This window comes from Rattus norvegicus, chromosome 5 (assembly GCF_021556685.1).
Source record: "Rattus norvegicus strain SHRSP/BbbUtx chromosome 5, alternate assembly SHRSP_T2T, whole genome shotgun sequence".
Taxonomy (NCBI): domain Eukaryota; kingdom Metazoa; phylum Chordata; class Mammalia; order Rodentia; family Muridae; genus Rattus; species Rattus norvegicus.
This window is the reverse complement of record NC_141538.1, coordinates 85,384,180-85,403,547: the sequence shown is the minus strand read 5'-3', so window position 1 is coordinate 85,403,547 and position 19,368 is coordinate 85,384,180. Positions and strand designations below refer to the sequence as shown.

At 40.2% G+C, this 19,368-nt stretch overlaps 1 protein-coding gene and 1 pseudogene across 6 annotated transcripts in view; one reads left to right on the top strand and one right to left on the bottom strand.

Moving 5' to 3' along the window:
• Astn2 (astrotactin 2) overlaps positions 1-19,368 on the top strand; it is a 975,380-nt gene that overhangs the window by 20,141 nt on the left and 935,871 nt on the right.
• Positions 1,969-2,264, bottom strand: H2az2-ps2 (H2A.Z variant histone 2, pseudogene 2; annotated as a pseudogene).

The following is a 19,368-nucleotide window of genomic DNA, read 5'->3' as shown; positions in this document are numbered from 1 at the left end:
GCAAAAGATCTAGTTTTAAATGCAAAACAATTAATTTTCAAACATACCGAGGTTTGTTAATAATAATACCACATCACAAGATTTCATTTGCAAAGTCTAGGATGTTTTCTAACCTGGAATACCTTATATTACTCCATTAATCCCACTCACCAGTAAGAATTCTAGGCCCCTGATGAGTTCTTTCTCAGTAGTTCCTTGCTTTCTACTCTTCTCCATCCCTGAAACCCAGCTCGCTGAAGCATCTGGGCCTTAAGACCAACAAGAGTTCTGGAAGCAAGAGGAGTGCAAATGAAGGTGTCTGACATGAACACACAGAGTTTCCATCAATGTTTTACTGAAGACTTATGAGTATTTCTGAGAGAGAGAGGGGGGGGAGCACAAGCACTTGTAACCTCTCTCGCTGTGAATGGGGTCACATAGATGGAATGCACATGCTCTTAGCTCTTGTCATCTCACCTCTCTTCTCTCTCAGCTTCCTCTTCGTCCCCACTTTCTACATTTCTTCTTCTGTTTTCACTAGATTCCCTTTCTCCCTTTCCCCTAGTTCTTAATAAATTTGTTTCTTCTCTCTACTGTATCTCCCACTTTTCCTTTGTGTGTCCTTCTGTCCATCTGTTTTCTTCACATTTGCTCATGTCATTTAGTCCTCTGTCTATCATCTAGAATTCAAGCTTCTCCAATCTTTTACCCTTGACCAGGAGAGCTCATTGCTGCATGCTTGAATAAGTTCATGCTGTTTGGAGCCAGTCAACCTTCCCAGTAGAGAAGGTGGGTGAACCTTAGATGAGAGTGGCTGTGGCAGGGACTTACAGGGGTATCACGTCTTCCTTTTTGGTGAGAGGTCACTCCTAACTTCTTGGCTATTTCTACCGTCAAATGTATTTCCAGTTATACTGAATGAACTCTGGGACATTCACCCATAAACCTCACCTGGCTTTAGGACATAAAATCATTTTTGAAAGCAGCAGCTGGTAAAGAAGACCTGGGCGTTTAGTTCCTTTTCTGGTAAATATTTAAGATCTTTTCCTGTCATTCTGATGGTTCCTTTCTTAGCCCCCTCTGCTGTTCCTGCACTATTTATTACCAACTATTGTTAGAAGACATTGTCCTCAGGGCATGAAAACATCTGCCTGAGAGTTTCAGAAGAAAAGTTGCAAGGCTGATAAACTCTTTTAAGAGAGCATTGCTTCGGCTGGGTGGTAGAACGGGTCTTTAATCCAACACAGAGGCAGGCAGATCTTCGAAGTCAGCCTAATCTACATAAAGAACTCCAGACAACAAGCACACACACACACACACACACACACACACACACACACACACACACACACACAAGTGTGAGAAAGAGAGCAAAAGAATGTATGAATGAATATGAATGAGATGAAGTGCTTATAAAATTCCAACCTTTGATTACAGATAAAAACTATAGGAATGAGTTAAGATAAGCTCATATATTATATATCACATATTCTTTTACTCTGGATAGAAGAGACCGATTTTGACCATAAAGGCCAATGCCCTGGGTCTAGTACTCCTTTTTTTTTGGGGGGGGGGACTATCTGACCTTTATTGAGCTTATCCACCAAAGTGGAAATAAAGTATGTACAAAACCAAATGTTTGTTACTATAACTTCTGCATCACAACTAAAATCCAAACAGTTTTTTAAAAACATTCAAGTCAATCCAAACCCACTACTTCAGATTCAATAGCTTCTTTGAAGCCATTAAGTTAAGTAACACTTAATTATGGTTAAGACTGGAATGCAGAGATTTGGTTGGTTGGAGGGCTAATTAAGCCTCCAACTTGCTCAAATAGAATTACAAAAAGGCAAAATTGTGTTTTTCACAGAGATACAATCCACTGGAATCACCAACACTGGACAGCTGTTAAGAATATTTAGAGTCCTGAGATAATAAGAAATCCAGGCATCCTTAGATGATCATCGTAGCCTTGATCAGAGAGTACAACTATTCACCACCGCGGATAGCAAGTTGCAAGTGACGAAGGGTAATAAGCTTTACCTTCAAGTCTTTTGATGCATTTCCTGCCAACTCAAGTACCTCTACGGTGAGGTACTCCGAGATGGCTACGCTGTACACCGCTGCGGTCGCGCCCACACACGCGTGACTTGTTGTTCTAGATTTCTGGTGTCGATTAATATGACCTACAGGGAACTGCAAGTCCGCTTGCTGGGAGCGGGAAACCGCCTTTGTCTTGGCCTTTCCGGAGTCCTTTCTAGCCTTACCACCAGCCATCTCGGACTGTGCTGAAGCTCGGACAAGCTAGGAAGAGACAAGGCCAGGGGGACGCTGAGCGAGATCCCGGCGCCCACTCCTCCGGGGTACCGCGATTCAAACTCTCTAGTTGAATCAAATCTAAATATCAATTGAAATGAACCTAGACAGGTTATTCTTTCAACACTGATCAAGCAAACAGGAACAAAAACGAAGGAGCAGGAGAAGGAAAAGCATAAAGGAGTTACCACTAATGTTTGCTATAGTTCTTTCTAGAGCAGGACTCTGGACATCTGCTCTAATTCTTGAATTTCCTCCTCTGTTTTGTTCCATTTTGATATGTAACACTGTCAAAGCTACTGTTATTTTCTCCCACTGTTCCTTCTGTCTTGGTACACATTACTGTTGCAGTGATCTGTAATCCAGTAGTCTTCTGTCTGAGTTCTCATTCTTTATTGTTTGTCCCTTTTGTATGATTTTACTTGTTTTATCCTTACATGCTGCCAGGGGCTTTATAAACATGAGCTCCAGTAAATGGGACCATAGCTCAATCAATAAAGTACTTACCTCATATACATGAGGACCTGAGTTTGACTCTCAGAACCCATGTATAAAGGCTTGACATGGTGCTCTTGGAGATGGGATGAGATTTAGGGTTTACTGGCAAGCTAGCTTAGCTTAATTGCTGATCTCTAAGCAAATGAGAGACACTATCTCAACGGAAGTAAATATTACTTCTGTGGGTAGCAACTGAGGCTGTTTTAGGACCTCTATGTACATCTGAAAACACATACATACATACATACATACATACATACACACGTACACACACACATACACACATAGGTTGCACATACACACTCGCAGTCTTAATTATCTGTTTAATTATGCCTCTGGCTATATTTATTGTGGCTTTCCATTGTGGTTGTAACAAAATATATAGCCTTTGATCAAGGCATACACATATCCAGCTTCAGCAGTACATTATAATAATTGGGATCTACCCTGTAATAGTTAATTTAATTAACTAATTAATTAATTATGGTTAAACAGTTTGGCAGTTTCATATAAAATATTCTCTTACCATACAATCCAATAATTTTTTGTTCTTTGTATTTATTCAAATGAGTTGAAAACTTCCATCCGCATAGCAATTTGCATGTGCCTATTTATAACAGCTTACTTGTAATAGTTAAAATCTTGATAGAAACAAGATGTCCATTAGTAGGTGAATGGATTAAAAAAAATAGTATCTTCAAACTCTGGGGTATTTTCAGTAATGACGTTATAGAGAGATACAGGAATCTTCAAAGCATACTACTACCTGAAAGAAACCAATCTGAAAAGGCCACACACTATGAATTCAACTCTGTGACATTCTGAAAAAGTATAGCTATTGAGACAAGAGAAAGATCAGTTCATGTCAGGCCTTAGGAGGAAGGGGCTGAGAAAGTGCACTGGCAGAGCCATTGAAGACTTCCAGAGCCCCGAAACCTTTTCTATGATATGGGAATGTTGGACATACACCCACTAAAAGCTGGAGGCTGTGTATGTACCACAGAGATGAATCTGTATTGTGAGCTATGAACTTCAGTTCATTCCCGAGAGTATGGTTGTAGCCAATTCAACATGGAAAATGCAAATGATAAAAAAATAATGGTTGAGACCAGGAAGGATAAAATGTGGGAACATGGTGCATTTCCAGCAGAGTTTACATAAGGCTAAAACTCCTAAATTATATAAAATGCAGCTCACACAATCAAAACAAAGAGACAAAACAGGAACAAACAGAAATCCCCCAAATATGTGGAGGTCTGGGCCAGTCATATCAGAAAACAGAAAATCTGGGCCCAAGAACTGTCCTGTTCGTTTCACTTGTGGTGTTCCCAGTGATTTTAGTGATACAACAGTCCAGCTAGTTAGAGTGTCAGTGCCCACCAGACTTTGTAAATCTCTACCTGAACTCCCTTCTTGTTTGCTGGGGCTCCTTACCCAGCCTTCCTTCGTTCTCTAATCTTAATCCATAGCCATATTCACTCTTTTTCACTGTCACTCAGGAATATACACAGAGGTACTGTTCTGTGACTGTTGTGCTGGGAGCCTTGAGAGCTAACTATGTAAGGACAGCGATCTGGGTAGTTTTCTCCAACACACTATACGTCCTGCATCTCACAAGAAGTGATTCACAATCAGCAAATGTTCTCAGAGTGAATGACTGGGGTGGACGTTTAAGTTTAACCTGCTTTCCCCTTCATGTGGCATGGAAAGTCAGAGGAAGTCCCCAGGGAAAGAGGTGGATGGCAGGAGATAGAAAAGACGCTGCGTGTATGCTTCATTCCTTCTAAGAGAACAAAATACTCATGGGAGAAAATACAGGGACAAAGAATGGAGCGGAGACTGGAGAAAAGGTCATCCAGACACTGCCCCACCTGGAGATTCATCCCATATGCAGCCACCAAACCCAGTCACTATTGCTAATGCTAAGTGCTTATTGACAGGACCCAGATTTGGGTGTCTGCCAAGAGGTTCTGCCAGAGCCCTACTGATACAGATGAGGATTGTTACAGCCAACCACTGGACTGAACACGGAAACCCCAGTGAAGCAGTTAGAGAAAATACTAAAGGAACTGAGGGGTTTTAAACACCATAGGAAGAACAACAATATCAACCAACCAGACCCCACTGCAGCTCCCAGGGACTAAACTCCCAACCAAAGAGTATACATGGAGAGACCCATGGCTTCAGTTGTAAGAGGACGGCATTGTCTGGCATCAATAGGAGGAAAAGCCCTTGGTCCTATGAAGAGTAATACCAGGGTGTTGACATGAGAGTAGGTGGGTGGGAGTGGGTGTGTAGGAGTGGGAGCATCCTCATAAAAGCAGGGGGAGGGCGTATGGGAGAGGAGGTAAAAAGGGATGACATTTGAAATGTAAATACATAAAATATCCAAGAAAAATAAAATTAAAAAAAACTCATAAAAAAAAAGAGAAGACAGCTGTGCCTCTTCCCGACTCCCACCTCCTGAAGGGGATCATAGAATATGCAAGTCATTTTCATAAGGACCCAAGAACATTCCCCTCGGTTTCCTATTCCCTTAAGCTTGTGACCAGAGTCTGCAAGCAAGTAAGGGGAGTGATGAGTTAAATATGTCTCGGTAGTTTTCATTTTTTGTTCCATAATGAAGTTAGTGATCATTTAGTCAAACTGCAGCATAATGCAATTAGGCTTGTGTGTTCCCATCTCCTTCATGTGCCTTGGGAGGGACTTTCTGCTACTGTTGGAAACAGCTTTGTAGTCAGTGAGCAAGTGTAAAGGAAACAAACAAACAAGCCCAAAGCCCTCTTTTCCCATTGCCAGCCTCTTTTGCTTCTTCTTTCATATAGCAAGTTAAATTGCTTTTAGATTGTGAGCAAAGGAAGGAGTGATGTGTAAGCAGGAGACTTGCAGGTGCTCTCTGAAGCAGGATAAATTGCAAAAGACTCCTTTAATCCCTACCTGGGAGAGAGAGGAAGGCATGTACCATTGGAACAGCATGGTAGGATACAGTTAAGAATTTATCTTGTTATTATTTGGCTCGACTTGCAGCTCCAGCATCATATCTATTCTTGTTTCTCTACACAGTCAATACATTCTTTTATGGCCAATGAGGGGTAACTGATGTCAGATACATGAACAATGACCAGAGGGCAGGATGGCCTCTAAGCTCTGTTGCAGGATACAGGGAAAAAGATGCAGTTATATTTTTAGTCTGTATGTGATTTAGAAAGAGGCTGTAAATAGAGGGCAGAAAATTCAGGATTAAGGGTTAATTAATATGTGGCTACAAACAGTTGCCCTGCAGCCATAGACTCTGGTGGGGTGCTGTGCTTTCTCGTTTTTTTTGTGGTGCTTCCTATTGAGTGCACTGAGTAATCCCTCTCACATTCTAGCATTCTAGGCTAGCTGCCTGCTCTCAACTCTATTTACTTTGTTTATTTTAAGCAAAGGGAATGTTTTGGAAGGGTCTGGGACCATGTTGTAAAAAGCATTGGAAAAAAGAGCTTCTGTGCCAGAGGCCTTTCCCTGGGAGGGAGTCTTTCCTTTCCTTTTCTGAAGTGGCTTTGGAGCTCCAGGAAGTACAGGGAGACATCAGTGGCCTACACTGTCCATTCTGCACTAGCCCTGGCAGTAAAACAAACATCTAATTCAAGGGCTGGTGTAGAAGATGGAGTAGTTGCTCTGCTCCAGAGAAGTGATACTGTATTTGTTCTCTTGTTTATGATCTTAGGCCATGCCTAACAATCCAGAGTCAGCATCTTCTTGGGAGGATAGGGAGTGGGCGGGGAGATACAGACACAACTCTAGAAAGAATAACGACTCTCTGATTTACATTCTGTCTGATATCCCCTTCCTTTTTTCTGTTATTTTTCTATTATTTTCTGCCTTTCATTTTTTCTGGTAAATTTTTGGAGTGTGTGTGTGTGTGTGTGTGTGTGTGTGTTGTGTGTGTGTATGTGTGTGTGTGCATGCATGTGTGCTTGTGTGTGTATGTGTAGGACAGTGGTATGTTTTGTGAAAGGGTCTCTGAGTCTGGAGATACTGGAGCCAGCTACAGTGTTTGGGCAGTGAGTCTCAGAGATTCTCAGCCATCACAGGAAGTACAGATGTGCATCAGTGCACCTGCCTTTTTATGTGGGTTCTGGGGAATCTAGCTCAGGTATTTATGCCTGTATCGAAAGTGCTTTATTCACTGAACCATCTCTCCTGCCCTACTGATAATCTTTTGATGCCTCAAGTGTTGCAAGTCTGTGTCTGCCTCAGGGCCTTGCACAAGGTGGCCTTGAAAGGTCCTGCCTGCACTTTTTTATTCTTTTTTCTTCTTCTTTTTTTTTTTAATGCTGGATGCCTTCTGATGATTTTGATGCTGCTTTTGACACTTCAGGTTTAGCAGCCATTCATTCCATTTTATATGCCTGCATCTGTTGCTGGCAGCAACGTTTTGGATGTTTCAATTATTTTGGTTCGATATTTATTTCCAATAACTATTGAGAAGCTCATTGAAGATAAATACAATATTTTGTGTGTTGAATGTTGAATGTGAAATGAAGAAATAAATGCAGATTATCATAAAATTATATAGTACTTCAGCTCAATGAACATTTACAGAGCTCCTACTGTATACTAGGTCCTCTGATAAAGGATGGAGATGGATTGCTGATTAAGCCACAAATATAAGATTATAAGTTACTCATTTCTTTCAATTGGACAAATTGTCCAATTTACCATATGTGTAACACTAGGAAGACAACAGCCTACAGAATATAAGATACACAGAGTACCTTATATCTGTCCAGGGTCTCCAAATTTCATCTAAGTCAAGATAGGATTGAGTACAAAAGTGGTTTTCTCAGCAACTAACAGATTTGTTATAAAAAGACTATCTTGTACACAGCCCAGTGTGTTACTCCTCTTCCTCTTGGGAGAAAGGAGATTTGATTAGGCCAACACAAGTTATATGGTAAAGGAAGAAGAAAGGGAGATGCTGCAGTGTATGTACAATGTTCTAAGCATGAAATGTCTAGGTCTAGCATTACTTAGTGGTACCCAAAGCAGTGGAGGAACTGAGAGAGGGCATCCCACTGTAGTATGTAGAGAAAGATGTTAGTCATCTCTAGAGCCAGAGAAGGACATTCTTTGAAGTCTTCAGTTTCCTTCTACTCACTAAATCTTCTACTTCCTGCTTTTGTCCCCTACCTGCTCTCCCCACTTCTGATCTCGTTCGCTGTATTCAAGCTCATAAATTCAGTTCCAAAATAACACATCATCGTTCACAGTCTTAGAATGTAGCCCAGGAGAAATACATCAGCATGTCTTAACTCACAGTGTCTAGACTGGCCACCACAGTATGGGATTCCTAATGTTTGCTGGAAAGAATTTGTAACTGAGTTGTGCACAGTCTCTTCCTCCTGAATTACTGATCTTACTTCTGCTTCACCTTATGAAAGCCATCTGAAGCTCCCTGCTAACTGAGCATAGCTGTGGGTTCCCAGCAATCTCCGAACTAGTAACATAATATAGTTCTGCTACAGACAACATCATCTTTGACTGTAGGCAGGATGTCTATGAATGGGTGACTGGGTATATAATTTTCTTCTTGTCTAGGATTATGAAATGTCTGCTTTTACTTTTTCCTTCCCTCTTGATCTTTGTCAAAGAGTGACAGGTAACTAATTAGGCCGTCAAGAATGTAACCTTAGCAACTTAGAGTTGGCAGTGAGGAGAAAGGCAGGGCTCCAGGTGTCCTTTTTACCCTAGCACTGAGCACTCTAGGCCAGCCTCTGTTGTCCCATTCATCTTTTATCAACCTCCAGTGTTCTGGAACTAGAGGTGCTCTTCCTGTTGGCCCTAGGGTATCCAACCACAGTATCTTCTTTGGTTTAAGAATCAGAACTCCTGGAGTTTCCAGATTTTCCTACAAATGTCTCTGTCTTTTGACTTTACTTAACACTTCTTTGTCTCTATCAATTCTTCCACTATTACTTTCTGTGTAAGTTTCTATTTAACTACCCTCAGTCATAACTCTGTCATAGGGCTGGAGTTTTATGCATGCTTGCTTAATCCAAGTAGTTCATAATTAGCATAATTCTCCTTGGTCGTAATCAAACATTGATCACCGCTCCTACCGCCTACTTCCCTTTCCAGGAAGTCTGATTCCTGCCCATCTTTTCAATTTGTTTTCTGATCAACATTTTATGCCCCTCATTTCATGTATTTATTCTATTATTATTATTATTATTATTATTATTATTATTATTATTATTACATACTTTGGAAATACTGTCTTAAAATTAAGTATTTTTTACACTACATAATTTTCTGAGTCTGACTCATACTTTTCAATAGGTGAAAGGGATTACATATTATTCTTTATGTTCCTTTCACAGATAAAAAATTAATACGCCTGGTACTGGCTTCAAGTTCAGAAAATTACAAGAGGAATGTTATGGTCTATTTTCTGAAGTGAGGGCCACAGAAAGCTTCAGAAATTCTGAGAATATATACATAAGATTTATCCTAGTGAGTTCTCTGTGGATGGTTGTGCTCCCACACCTCTGTTGTCTAATATTTTTCCAGGTCCATTTAATTCATTTTTATATCTATCATTTTACCACTAATCAGCCCTTCAGCTCTTCGCCCATCCTTCCTTTTCCTCTTTCCTACCATTATCTACATTTTGCTAATTATTAAAGAAATACATGAAGAATTATATGTATTCAACCCAAGGTGCAATATGACCAACACAATGAAACAAATATTCTGGATTTTCTTTGCAGACAGGAATAGGCTTTTGCAAATCTGGGAATACCTTTAGAAAACAGTTGTATTTATTCCTCAATGCAGAAGAAATAACTTACTTGAAGATCATCAAGATATTGAGTTAAAAACTTTAGAGGGGATGGAGAGAAAGTTCAGTAGTTAAGAGCATTTCTTTTGTAGAGAATCTGGCTTCATTTCTCATAACCCACATGATGTCTCACAATAGCTTATAACTCCAGTTAAGGGGATCCAATTCATGTGGTACATAGAAATTCAATCAAACACACACACACACAAACACACACACACACACACACACACACACACACACACACACACACGAATACATCTTTAACAAAAAAAACCTTAGGGTCAGAAAGTATTGCTCAGTCTTTCCCAGCTCATTTTTCACAAAGGAAAGAGCAAGGATCAGAGGCAGGAAGGAACTCATATTCTTTCTCTAGCCCTTTATTTAGCAATATCACAAATATTTAAGCTGAAATTCCTCAACCTGGTTAAACTTAGATGTGTTGTGCTAAAAAGAACCAATGGATCCATTCAGGTGAAGATTGTCTTTCTGTGGTAGTTTCAATAAAATGACTCTCATAAGCTTGAATATTTGAATGCTTAGTCACCAGGGAAGCTAATTATTTGGAAGGATTAGGAGAATTAAGAAGTATAGCCTTATTGGAGTAGATGTGGCCTCATTGCAGAAAGTGTGTCACTAAGAGTAGGCTTTAAGATTTCAAAAGCCAATGCCTAGGTTCTCCTTCTGTCTCTGTCTGTTTCTGTCTGTCTCCCCCCTCCCTCTTGTCTCTCTCCCCCCCCCCACTTTCTCTCAACCTCTATCCTTCTTTCCCTGTCTCATTATAGATCAGGATGTAGCTATCAGCTCTTGTTCCAGAGTATGGCTACATGCCACCATGTTTCTCATCATGAAGATAATGGAGTAAATCTTTAGAACTGCAAGCAAGTCCCCAGTGAAACACATTCTTTCATAAGGGTTTTATTGGTCATAGTGTCTCTTCCTAGGAGAAGAACAATGACTAAGAAATCCCAGTGATTGAGACATTGCTGTGACAGGCCTCTACCATGCTACGTGTTGGTGAAATGTGCACGTTGCATTAGAAAAGCAGTTGGAGGCTTTAAATGAGGATTAATGAGTCATACAAATAGGAGCACAGAAGTCAGTGCTGCTGATAGCAGTGAAAATTATGACAGCCCAGCTCATGAAGGTTTAGTGGGGAATATTAATAAATGGCCTAAAGACCATTGTTTTGATATTTTGCCAAATAATATGGCTGGGTTTTGTCATTGTTATCAAAATCTGTCTAAAGTTAAATTGAAAAGTTTTACATTAATGACATTGTCAAAGGAGTTTTCAAGACAGCCTTGTATTGAGTGCTTCAAGTGGTTATTAGTGCTTGTTCTTATGCAAATCTATAGTGACAGTGTAAAAGGGGCTGAAGAAAACAAAAGTGTAGAGTTTGAAAGGTATACTAGGAACGGTTTTGTTGGAGCCAAGTCCAGTGCTCAAGGAGATAAAAAGTTTAAAGAGCAGCCCAGAGGTAAATGAAATAAAGGAAATGGTAGCCTGAGGGCAAAATCTCACCCAGCTAAGCTTTCAACTTGTGAAAAGAAATTAAAAAAAAAAAAGCTTAAGCCATGATGGCAACCATCAACAACAGGAATCTGAGGGAAATGTAATGGAAAGAAGAGACCATGTTCCAGTTCTAGCACGCACCAGAACTTGGCCACCTAGTTCTATATTTAGAGTACAAAATAAAAGTGGTTGTGCAATCTTTCCACTCTTAAGGAAAGCTGCTGAGGCCAGGAATGTGTCAGGAGTATCGTTGCATGGAGGCCCAGAGAGGACCTTTTCATGATGGTGTTGTGGTGAAGCCTGGATTGTATTGGGGCATCCAAGATGTTTGAGATGAGGGAGTTGTAGGATACTTGACAAGAAAGCTGCAGACCAGGGAGGGAACCAGTCTAAGAGTAGGTATGGAGAAGTGTGTTGCATTAACAATTCTGAAAGGAGCTGGAGATCTTAGGAATGGTTTGACAGAAAACATGGAGATGTAGAATTGGGTGTTTGCCCTGCTGGGCTTTTGGTCTTGATTTCCTCCAGGTTTTCTTCACGATGTTCCCCTTCCTTCCTTTTGGAATGGTAAGTATATTTTGTGCCATCGTGTATTGGAAACATGTGAACTGATTTTTTTATTATTATTTTGATTTTTACAGTGACTTAAATATAGTTTAGAGGATGCAAGAAACTCAAAAGATACTTTCAACTTTGGACTTTTAAATAGTGTTGAGATGGGGATGGACTATGGGAACACTGAGGTTGGAATAAATGCATTTCTGCAGTATGAAATGGCCACAAGACTATGGACGTCAAGGAATAGAATATGGTACTTTGTTGTATCTTTATAGCAATAGAACACTGAGACACCTCGGTAGAACTTTTATCTTTGAATCAAAAGTTTCTTCCCCTGCTTCATGTAATTCCTAGTCTATCATACCCACCGATTCTTACGGATCTTTATACTGTGGATAAAACCTAACTTTGCATGCATCCATTTACATTACAACCTAGCCTATCATCTGTGGCCATACTGTCTGTGCACCTTCTCAGGTCTAACGTTTTCTTCCAGCCTAGTTCAACCTGTCTATTAGTCTTATTTCTTTGGATCCTTTCAGGCTGCCTTGAAGCTGGCTTCGAAAGCCAGATTGTAGCACCAAGGAGATGAATTGTTGGACGGTGAGGAGAGATAAGTGGAGACATAAACGGTGATTTTCTGCCCTGTAAGCCCCTGCTCGTGGATTTCATTTTTTAATAGAAGTGCAGTAAATAAAAGCAGTTTTCACAATATGCCAGGCAACAGGTCAGAAATATCCAAGCCTCTGGAATTGATAGAAGAGAGCTGAGCGTAACAAATCTCCCCAAATTGTATCGGGCTCCTCTTCTGCCAGCTCCCAGACTGTATCTCCCAATTATTGTGCAAAGCAATTATTTCCGAGCTACAGTCTTTGCAGAATAAGGCATGTGGATGAGAATATACTTCCATTGCTTCTTGTGAAATAGAGTTTTCATCCTGTTTTTTGTTGTTATTGTTCATGCTTGAACCTTGATTGAATTTGCCTCTACTCACACTTTCTTCCCTACCTTGCAGGCTTTAGTCTTTCTTCAAGGCTCATCCTCGAATACCACCTCCAGGGGGTGATAGCCTGGTCCCATGTGGTTTCCATTCAAAACTAAACTTTGCAGGTTATGCATAGTAAAATGCAAGCCATTAAGTATCCATTTCTGAGAGTTTTGACAAGTCTGTGAATCTGTAACTAAGGGCATGTCCATAACTTTAGAAAATACTCTGGGTCCTTTCATTTGATCTAATCCACCCAGAGGTAGACCCTAATCTGATACCTGTAACTATCTTATTTTTTTAAACATTTACGTTTTATTTTATGCGCATGTGTGTTTTGCCCACATTGATGTCTGTACACGATGTGCATGCCCAGTATGCTTGTAGTCCAGAAGAGAGCAGTCCCTGAAACTGGAGTTACAGATGGTTATGGGCTTCCTTATGGGATGTGGAAATCAAACTAGGTCCTCTAGAAGAGCAGCCCATGCTGTTAACCTGTGGAGCCATTTCTCCAGCCCTCATAATTGACCTCTTTATAAATGAAAACACGTGGGGGTGAGGTCAGCAGCCTGTTGCTTGTTTGATGAGAGGAGACCATTGCCTTTTCTTACAACTTGCACTTAAAGAATAAGTTTTCCATTTTAAATGGCTGGAAAGAAAATGCAGAGGAGGATATTTCATGCTGCACACAAATTTATGGTGTTCTTCTTTGGCTGTTTATAAATAGATCTGTTGGCACACTGCCAGGCTCGTTTGTTTACAGACTGTCATGGCTGCTCTCATACCACTTTGGCAGACTTGGGTAGTTGTGACAGAGAGTGTCTGTCTCCAAAAGCCTAACATATTCACTCTCTGGCCCTTTATACAAAAAAGCTTCTTGGCTTTTTATGGAGCAGACACTGTCGTTTCTGATAGCTCTGCCTCAGCATCCCGTTCCTGAGATTTACCTACAGCCGTGTGAGTCAGTGGTTTAGAGGTGGCTGTTTGGGATGCTCTTGGCCAGATGTTCATTCTTCCTCTTCTGAGGTCACTGCTAGAAATGGTGGACAAGCCCTTCACCCACCACCATTTCTCTTTGCCTGTGGCATGTACTACTGATCAATCATGGTCTCTTTTCCTGCTGGGCCTGGGCTTGAGCTCTGAATTTGTCTCAACTCAGTGCTCCAGGCAGCTACTACTAAGAGACTGGAGTCAAGTCAGTGTAGAAAGTCATCTGCTTTCTCTAGCTTTCCAGTCACAGTGCAAGGCTGTAGCATAGAGAACGGTGGCACCAGGCACCTGCACTTTATCCTTATGTTACTGCTTTCTACTTGTCTATATCTAGGAGGCTGTTTAGGACCTCGCAGCCTGCCTCTCTTGAAGGAATAGGGAGAAAAAAAATAAGCTCATTGTTTCTGTGTGAACATTAAAATGACTTGTTCTGCTTCTGGTCCAGAGTGGGTTGTAAATAAGGATGCTGTAGATCAGTCTCATACTGGCTAGTGAACTGAGACCTCCCCTAGTCATTCATTCCCGAGCCTCAGTTGTCACCTGTTCTCTCCATGTATCTAGCCCAGCCCCATTTCCTCTTGACCTGCTGTCTTCTCTTGTTTGGCTCCATGCCATCTCATTGGCCCTACTTGACTCTTTTTGTTTTATGCTGCCCAACATGGGCAAAGAGGATAATTATGTTATTCTCTTACATAAAACTCTCTATCCACACCACATTATTGTAAAGACAAAGACCAAACCTGAAGGATATGCATGATCTGCCCAGGCATTTCTGCCCTTATGCACTACCACTCTCCTTTGTTGCCAACACTCTAACCACATTGACCTTGACCTCAGCTTTCTGCATCAATTCCATTTCCTCTCCCATGATGATTTATACATTTTATTCCTTCTGAATAGACCAATACCTTTATTGCTCTCCTCCTTACCTCATTGGTATTACAGAAATACTGGATTATACTTCATGCAAAATAAAAGTCACTCTTTTAAATAAAGTGAACAATCTAGTGGGTTTTAGTGTAATTATAAATGCAGTGTTAACTACTGTGTACCTTTGGGACAGTTCATTACTTCATAAGAAATAATAATCACTTTCCTTTCCTGTCCATAACCACTAGTTTGTGGGTCTTCATGATTTTGCCTATTCTGGATTGTTTTATCTTTAATTAGACTATTTTATTTTAAAATTATGTACATGCGTGTGTGTGTGTGTGTGTGTGTGTGTGTGTGTGTGTGTGTGTGTGGTGACACTATGCACATGTACATGCAGTACCCATAGAGTACAGAAGAGGGTGTTGGATCCCTTGCAACTGGAGTTACAGACAGTCATGAGCTACCTGACCTGGGTACTAGGAATGGAACTCAGATCTATTACAACAGCAGTGTGTGTTCCTAAGAGCTGAGCCTTTCCTCCAGCCCCTGAATATTTTATCTCAATAAACTCATAAACAATGTTACTCTTTTTGTGGTCTCTTTCTTTCACTTGGAAATGTCTCCAGTTCATTCGTGATTTGTCATGTCTACTTTTTTTATAATATGAATGACTCCTTCACTGAATGGATTCATCTGGTTTTATTTGCTCATGACTCTGTTGGTTCCTTGAGTTGGTTGCTTCCGAGCGCCTTTTGGTATTATGACTGATGTGTCTGTGAAGACACATGTACAAGTTTTATATAAATATATGCTTTCCCTTTTACTACAGTACATATCTATACGGGGATTTTCTTGGTGATATGGTAATTTCATGCTTAACTTTTTGAGGAACTGTCAAAATGTTTTTCGTTTTCAAAGTAACTGCACCACTTTAACTTCACACCAGTAGAGCACGAGACTTCTAGTTTCTTCAACACTGATTGTTGCCTGTCTTTTTGACTGTAGCCATCCCAGTTGAATGAGGTGGTATCTCATTGGCTTACTTCATGAAATTATTTCATGGATGGGATGAAATCAAGAACATTATGAATGCTAAGTACTCACACTACTGAGTAAAACCCTCAGCCCTGCCTCTTGTGTTCATATTCATTCTTTAGGCTGGTGACCTCACAAAACACATATTAACTCTTCACAGAAGACTTCAGTATTCTTCCTTAGTGTGCAATGACACTTTCCTCTAAAGGACTTACTATTCATCCGAGTCATGTATTTATTTTTATTAACTTGGTGTTACTTCTACATTGAACTTTAAGCTCATGAGGTGGAGATGGGGGTGGGGGAGTGGGTAGAAGGCTCTATTGTGTTCTGAGTTTCCAGTGTAGGTACTGTCCCTTAGTTTCTTCCAGGGCCCACCTTCTCTTTTGTTTCTTGCTCTTTAAAGCTTTTTTCTGTTGCTTCTTTATCCATCTCTCTGGCATTTACGCTGGCTTTTTCTGAACCAGTTGGAGTGATCTTTGAAAAATGTGTTTTTCCAAAATAATGCCAGTCCTTTTGTTTGCTTAGAAAACACATATGGCTGCCTATGACATTCCAGGCAAAGGACACAGATGTCATAGTTTTCAACACAAGGTGAGGCTATAATTCGGCACTTGATAAGATATGCAGAAAAAGGAACATCTAAAGAGCTACCATCCCACTATGTCATCACAGCAATGTTTAATGTTATTTGGCTTGCATCCTCCAACTCCCTATGAGATATAAGCTCCCGAAGGATAAAAAAGTATCTTGTCCATCTTTTGATACCCTACGCCGTACAAGTGCCTGTTCTGAACCTACTGTCAGTAAATGTTTGTTCGCTTGAATTAAATTTTATTATTCCTCCCTAGAGAAACATTTATATGCTAACAGAGGCCTTCAAAGGCTTAACTGGAAGGATTAATGGTGGAATTTCAGGCTTTTAAAGCCTGTTTGGGGAAATGTTTCTGGAGCCAGCCAATCAGCATTGCCTCACTTTGTCAGGGGCTCCTCCTGAACACAGACATGGAAATGATTCTTTCCATCTGCAGTCAGTATTCTAGTGCTTCTCCTTGCCTATTGTAGAAACCAGGTTCCCCTCTCTCTCCATGCCCTCCCTTGTCTCACACTTCCCTTTGTCTTTATCCCCTCCCTCAAGACAAGGTGCTCCAGACTAGGAACTCATAGCACTCTTTAGTACAATGAATGTATTTTCAGCAAAAGGCATTTTGTTTTTTTTTTTTTTTTGTTAAGTAGGAAGAAGCTAAAGAATTCAATGGATTTGATGAGCTTAAAATCTGGAAAATATTTTCACTTTCTCAAATTCTGCCATGAGTTAAGGACAACAGAAATACAAGCTATTACTTTTGAGACATGTACAATCTAGTTCCCAGCTTCCCCCCAAGAAAGACATTTATTTTGCAAATGAGAGGTAATGAGTACTGCTTATAAAGAATGAAAGAAAATTTCTATTGAACACTCAAAAAATATCAGCATGAGAATGCTGCAGTCTTTACACTATATGTAAGAAAATACATATCAAACACTCAAAGAGAAAAATGACTACTTGGGATCACAGGCCAACTAGTGACAAGGAGCTGGCATCTTGACCCTACTTTCTGTAGCACACTGACCCACGAAAGGATCTAGCAATAACTTTCTCTGCTATTCATCACATACTCACCTTAATGAGATGATACTCAAAGGTGAGCTTAGGTGGAAGCAGAGCTGGGCACTGGGACCCCTGGCCTACTTTCTGATTGTGTGTGTGACCATGGACAGAATGATCTTCTCTTTGTCTACTGCCTCTGCTTGGGATATGAAGGACATGAGTCTATCTCAAATTTCTTCCTGCTCTCATGTATGGAAATTCACTTCATTGTTTCATTTCCTTTGAAACTATAGGCAATTGTCACCAGGCTCAGTAAACTTAATTGTTCAAAAGTATGAAAACAACCCAACCATGTGCTCTAAAAGGACAGTCTTTTGTTAGAACTTTCTATCACTATTTCCTTTTCAGACATCTTTGCTATTTTTTATGTGATCCTCTTCATAGTTTATATCCATACTTACATGTGAAACCTAATGTACTAGTCATCTATATTCAGGATCATTGGTGTATTACGATGAAAGGTACTTCTTTTATTTTTATTTAAAAGTGATGGGAAAGCTTTTAACATCAGAAAATTTGAATTTGCTATATTATGTTTAATGACCTTATTTTATCAAATTTGTATCCTATTGATATTTCCTATCATTGGCACGTAAGTCAGTTCCTAATCTTTTGTTTATTGTCATGGATGCTTTAGTGAACTATTGTGTTCATGTGGGTGTGCATATGTGTGTGTGTGTGTGTGTGTGTATGTGTGTGTGTGTGTGTGTGTGACAGAGAGAGAGAGAGAGAAAGAGAGAGAGAACCTATGTGTTTATGTCCATATAAATATATTTATCTTTCTGCTGTGTTTATTTTTGTTTGTAAGGTATCAGAAGGTAATATTTCTAGGTCAAAGAATATGGATGTTTTCAATTTGCATAAATATTGCCCTCCAAAGAACCATATATGTTTATGCTCAAAGAGAATCAAAGTGAAATTTTAGATGGAATTACAGGGGTAGAGTTTTTCTGAGTCTGGAATACTGTCCATCACCCCTTAAACTACCCTCTAAAAGCTCTTAGTGATTCTGTTTACAGGTGATTCAGGTTCTGCCTCATATACCTTCTGAGCCTCGGTTCCTGCAGTTGAGTGCTTGCATGGCTTCCAAGGCAGAGTTTTAGAAATGTTTTCCCAGAAAGGGGCTGTGGTTGATTAACCTGCTGCCCTATTCAGAGCCCTGTGTTTCCTGAAAAGTTCCCAGTGGATTGTCAATGGCTGGCAAACGGCTGTCTAATAGGGGCTATGGCATCTGGTCTTGCTCAGAAACCAGACAAGTCCTGAGGAGTTCAAAAGACCTCTGGTTCCCTTGTCCACTCCTAACAGAGGCCCACCATTGAACTCCCTAAATAATACATTGTGTTTTTTCCTCTGCATCCGATGGATGGCTGCATTTTTCCCTTTCTCTGCTTGTTTTCCCTCCATTGTCTACCTCATACCTTTAAGCCTGCAGCTAAGCCTTCAGCACAGGCAAAAGGAAGGACAAGTTGGTTTCTAAAAGATTAGTTGCACAGCCATTGGTAGTTCTTCAAAATAAGCCCAGATGTCTTTGCCTTTTCTTCTTGGGTCAGTATAAAGGAAAGGAATTAAGAATGCCCACCATTTATTGGGATACTACCTGTGCTATTACTGGTAATGCCAAGTGCCACATAGAGACCGACCAGTCAACTCACTCTTCTTAAGAAGACACTGAAGCCAGACTTCAAACTCACTGTTTTCAAAGGAGTGGCATTGTGTTTTTATAGCTAGCACTAGAAGATCTGATACTTGAGCTGATAACTAGTTCTAGCTTTATTTCCCTTTTCTGTACATGGTTGCTAAGGAGGAAAAAATTATGTTTAGTCAAACTCAACTGCATTTCAGCTCATCTCCTGTGTGTGTGTGTGTGTGTGTGTGTGTGTGTGTGTGTGTGTGTGTGTATTTCTTGGTATTCCAAAGATAAAAAAATGGCAGATCATACATCCTCATATCCCATCAACCCAAATGACACGTATTCTGTTTTTAAACTGTCTCTAATGATAACTTGACTCTAATTTTGCTATTTGAGGATGTGAGGTTTTTTTTTTTTTTAATTTCTGTATAACATTCTCTGAGAAGCTGCGTTCTACAGTAATGGAAAATGTGTTGGACATGATTATTATACAATAATATGTACAGATTTGC